We start from the raw sequence: 6000 nt of genomic DNA, 5'->3' as shown, positions 1-6000 counted from the left end.
GCGCATCTCAGGGAGGATGACACCGTTTACGTTAGGTTTTGGCACTCCCACTTAACCCAAAACATAACCAAAGGCTGAAATCGCATTCTGTAAACCAACGCTGCAAAGCAAAGCCAACTTCCATCTCATCTGCCAAGAGTTGTAATGTCAAAACAACTATATCTTAGAGTGAATCGGGCAACATAAACTGTCATTCATAATCTTGCGTAAATAATTTACCTGACAATTTCACTCATAAAAACACCAAAAGTTAGAAATAGGGCAAAGAACCCATTTGTGATGTGCGGCGTCGTGCAATTAACTGGCATCGTGGCAGTACTTTTCTGAACCCACCGTCTTGATGTATAGTGACATTAAGGAAACGCACTTTGTTGCATGGATTTAGGGCGTGTAAAAATCTTAGACCTTTACAGGATTTCTTGGAGAAGATGGGAGTTAAATTGGCTAGATATTTTGCTATGGGACTATCTGTGTGACTAATTACAGATGAGTCAGTTCCTATACTTAACCTGAGATATTATTCTCACTTTGCACTGCACTGGTCCTTTGGCGGGGTCCTTTGGCGAGTTCAAATACCTATTCAAAAGGGATGGCTACTTCTGACCTTACTGTTGACTGAAAACTCACCTGTTTTAAATTCCGTCAAAATTGGTTAGTTTCTTATATAAAGAATAGAAATATAAACGGACACGATTCTTTATTGTCTTGAAGATATTAACACATCAGGTCAGGATCTTTATTCGGGCCCTTGGTTTGATAGGGCGTACTCGTCGTTATTCGAATGGGAGCACGACTCATATTCGGAAGGTTGTAGGTTCAAGCCCCGGCGACGCCATCGTGTTGTGCCCCCAAGGCACTTTATTTCAATTACTCCTCTCCACCCAGGTATATTTGGGTACCGGCATTCTTAAATGCTGGGAAGGTAACAGACTCGCTGTGGAGGAGGTATAGCAATCCCTCTATAGGAACATTACATTGAGAAGTCTGGCCCAATCGCCAGTGAAAGAGAGAGATGGGCACTCCGATCACTGTTTATACAGGATCGTCTCCTTTACCTTTACTCGTTATTCCAAAGGGTCTTTGGAGTCCAAAGAGTTTGAACACATTATGCAAGACGGTTGGTGTGACGTTTTCTTGGAATGGAGTCCATGACACGGTGAATTAGCTTTTATTTACCTCAACAATCAGCAACCATTATAATTAGCCATCGTTTTATAATTGATTTTAAAGGCAATCATTTAGCTTTGGTCATGCAATTAACCAATTTGCCTAATTGTTGCTTAGAGGGCCAGTTGGGATCAAACTAGTCAGATTTTAAGTGGATACTAAAAATGCTACCGCGGCAAGTGGATTTATGTATTCATAACATATAAATAGCACTATTATGTGATTACGCTGTCAATTTTTACCAATCTAGTCCCAAAAGTAGTTCGCGAGGTAAGAGTACTAGCGGCCGATGCGATGTAGGTCAAGATACCGTTAGCGGCAATATTTCCACCGCTTTTGGCGCGCGCGGAAAAAAAATCTTCCATACTTAATGCATTACCTTGCATTTTTTCCACACTCTTTTATCAACTGAATTGTTTGAATAATTCGACATAGCCATTTCAGTTTTTACATAATTACGGTTGAAAGCATTTTGTTCTTGTCGTAACCGGTTCACTCACAAATGAAATCCGCCTTATAATTTTCTTACCCCTTGATGTTCATGCCGTTTGATTTTGATCACTTAAGTGGCTTTCTTGAGACATGGCTTCAAGACACAGCCCATTCGCCCGTATGTCTGTAGAGCTCTATATTTTTCACAAAATTAAGTCAATTGTGGAAATCAAAAGCTATATTCGCAATTATTTTCCCACTAAGAACCGTATGGCCCACAATTGTCATGAGTACTTTAAGACGCAAGTGCCCGCGTTTGGCCAATTTTTACATGGAGTGAATGCGAAAACAGACAAATTAATACTTGCGTTGCCCTTATAATGTTGTACGGGCTTCATGCAAATGAAATTCATTTGAATTGATTGATCAAAATATTGCAATAAACAAGGGTTTATAATAAACCATATTGCTGACTTAAGGGGAGTTTGATTATAAAGCAAAGGACCCGGGTTCGTTTAAAATAAATGGGGATGTGTGAAGAACATTCAAGGCGTACGTGTAATCATGCAATGCTGGCCTTTTATTGGCTGCGTTCTGCGATAGTCGGAATAAATAGGAAACGCCCAGATTTAAGGGCACACAAAAGATTTGAACGGTTTCCATATGTAGGCCTAAATATACGTAAATGTCTTTGCTCGATTTCCTGCCATGTCTTATCTGAAAAAACAAAATGCTTTAATATTTTCACCGTCGCTATTTAATTTCGCGGTAGTGGCGTTTAAATATCACCATCGTTAATTCAGATCTGTCTTCAAACTTCAAAACACAAGGCCGGTCATAAAACAAATAAATAGGGGAGACCGGGGATGGACGTTACAAAATTTACATTTTGCCCCATATAATTCCAATGAAAGAACTCAAACACTCCATCTTGGGTGTGTGGTTAGCACATTATGTTAACTAAACCTTGGGGCATACAAAACATGAAAACATCAAACAACTAATTAACTAATGAAGGTAATTTTTTGTAACAACTTACCCCGCATACCGGGTAAGTTGTTACACCATGCTGAGGTAAGTTGTTACAATGTTACAAAATTTTATGGACCTTTTAAAGGCCTTTAGAAGCATTTAGATCATTTTTATTCTATAATAAGTTCATTTATATTAAACTATGATGCTCTTATATTATGCTTAGCTGCTGCAACCCGCAAAGAATCGCCATATTCCAACACACGTTGGGCAGCAGCTTCCATAATACATGAAGAGGTGTTTTCCCCCTCTCTGTCTTCCTTTTCCAGGTTCTTGGCATCATTAACAGTAGAGCAATTACAGCTCTAGGTAAAGCAAATACACAGTAAACATATGAAATATTTAAACCTGAAAATTGAAACAAAATTTAGTTCAACACATGTAAAATGTAATTGGGGTAGGTTGTTACATGGGGTAGGTTGTTACAGTGTAACAACTATCCCCATAGGGAGTTTTGCACACATACGCCATTATAACACAACCCTGAGGCAGAATTACAGATCATGACTCAGGGATATATTAGTGACCTACACATACTATATTTACCATAACAAGCTAGCATTATGCACCTCCAGTCGTTAGAGCTATTACAGTATTACAGTTTTGTCAGAAAGTTACTAGGAGAGGACAAAAAAAGTTTTTTTGACATATCTTTTTACTAGAACAATGGAAAAAGCTCGCGACTGGCAGTATACCCCAGTGATGTGTAGGCAACAAATGGATGTCAATTAGCCTGCCCTCTATTCTTCCAGCTTGGCACACTGAGAGGTGTAACAACTTCCCCGTGTAACTTCCATCCCCGGTCTCCCCTACTATTCTCTCTTCTGAAAGTTACGCAAATAACTCAAATATAAATGGTTTTACCCTTTGTCCAAACTCATCCAAATTATACATATTATTCAAAACATGTTTGTTTATATTATGTCTTAGGGGATGATCACTTCTGGCCTTCATGGCCTTTTGATCATCTCCTCCTGATCAATGACTCCTGCAGAGATATGGCAACTGAATTCTTTCTGATGCCATACTCTTGTCTGGATTTGTATGTCTACTTTTCGATCTGTTTTGATGTAATTGTATATAATAAAGATTGAAATGAATAAAAAAAAAAAAAAAAATTTATACCAATAACAGAGTGGTTTAGTGGTGTGCGCCCGTATTGACGTCGTCAATGTAACTCAAATAAAAGCTGAATGAGTTACTATTTGTGAGATGGACTATCTCAGTGGTGGATATGTTTGTTTGTTTTACACCGATTACCAATAAATTTACGATTTCAGAAGCTCAAAAAAGATGAACTTCGAATGCAAGAAGATTGTTTTCATGACATGTGCATGGCACTGGTATCAAGATGATGCTAAAAGTGGTATACTGTGTAATTCAGGAATTAAAAAACTTGTACTGAAATGTATTTGATTGAACTAGCAGTAAGACATAATTCGTCACACGCTTGAGTCCTGATGAGACCAGGTTCAATATTCATGTCTTGAGTTCATCAATTATGTATCATACGGTATATATGGTTATATGCCTATTACCATGGTTACTGAAACAACAGAGGCTGTAATAAACACAATGACGTCTGAGAAAGGCACGCATACTGCAGGTCTCAGTTTCATCTTAGTGTCTCCAATGTGGGTTTTGTCTTTGAATTAATGTAATTAGCCTTTTCGAGATATGGCGTACACAATGGGAGGACAATCTTCAATATGGGTAAAACCCGGCAAATTCAAAAGACTTGACCCATTTCGTCACGGTAGCGCCATCCTATTTTGTCCGCCATATCTCGAAAAGGCAAAACACAACATAGCTGCCACATGCCTGATTACAAAGTCAATTCAATAAAATATATATCGAAATACACATGATGCACGATGAAGAATAATTGTTCTTTTGTGTCCCATGCAGGTAATGGTTCCTCTTCCAAAACCATTGCGGAGAGAAACACGTGGTATAATCCTGCAGCTTCATCAAAACTGCATGATGTTCTCCTCTATGGACTCTGTAAGTTTCTTTTTCAATTAACATTAAACATTCTAATGATTTTTCTCAGGTACATGTACTCCGAAAGGGTCAGAAAGATTTTCAGTGTGTAAAGCCTAATTTACATGGAGACTCTATTGCTTGAAATTTATTTCCAGCAAGGAGAGTCCCGTGTATATTGGTAATTTTGCCAGGCAATGCTCCTGGACCTCTGACCTTTCATAGTTTCCTCAAAATAGAACCGGGGCTATTTTTTCAGGACAGTATACACTCTCCAGAGAGTTTTCTCTGGTATGTTGATGACATATGCACACTTTTGTTGTCCTCCTCAAAGTTCAAGTCCATTTCCATTGCCATTTGATTTCTACATGCACGTTATAGAACACTAGCTAATCATACCACCCTACAAATACAAAATGTCACACAAAAAGTTGTCCTCTGAATTAGTCAAACAATTAGCAGAACTTTATCAAGATGAAGAGATACTGTGGAATGTCAAGCATCAGGACTACTTTAACAAAAACAAAAGGAAAGATGCTTTGGAGAGAATCGGAAGTATGATGGGCATTGATGGTAGGTTACTATTTTCATTTTATTCTATAGTACATTGTTATTGTAGTACATAAAAATGTAATTAAATAAAACATGTAGTATCATTCCTGTCATTACAATTTTAAACAATTAATACATATTTTATTCCATAGCACATTGCAGTAATATAGGCCTACATGTAGTCTCATTCCTATGTCATTATAATTTTACACAATTAATACATCTTTTGTTGTAGTATAGTATACATGAAGTATCATTGTTATATTATAACTTTACACAATTAATCTAAAATGTGTATGCAATATTAAATATTGGATTTAATTTTTCCTTGGCCTTTTCAGCACATTTACCTGGTTTATGGTTTTATAGGTCACATAGCTGCCCCAGATATAGTTCATTGAGGTCACAATTGCTGGACTCTATGTCCCCATGTAAATTGCATCGCCAGGGCAAGTAATCCATCAAAATAAAATTTATGGTTATTATGTAGGCAAGGGTAAAGTCCCCATGTAAATTAGGCTTAAGTGTCTTTTTGCGAGAGGATGGCGGGAATGCTACAAATTTATAACAGACAGGTTTTAACAATAATCGTCAAGACATCAGAGAATGTCAACTTAAAAAATAATTTAAGTCGAAGAGGGTTTCCATCTGAACTTGAAATACCGAATAACCTCATTATTGACATGCAATTTGCATTGCGCAGCTATTCAATTTGTTCAAATATACGACTTGAACTCGAGTTTGTTGTACTCTGACTGTCTATAGCTGAATTTACACCCAATCTACATGAGCGACGAGTAATTGTTTAAAAAAAAACCCATGAGAACTACCTGC

The sequence above is a fragment of the Amphiura filiformis genome, chromosome 8 (genome assembly GCF_039555335.1).
Source record: "Amphiura filiformis chromosome 8, Afil_fr2py, whole genome shotgun sequence".
Lineage (NCBI taxonomy): Eukaryota > Metazoa > Echinodermata > Ophiuroidea > Amphilepidida > Amphiuridae > Amphiura > Amphiura filiformis.
This window is presented reverse-complemented; position numbering follows the sequence as displayed.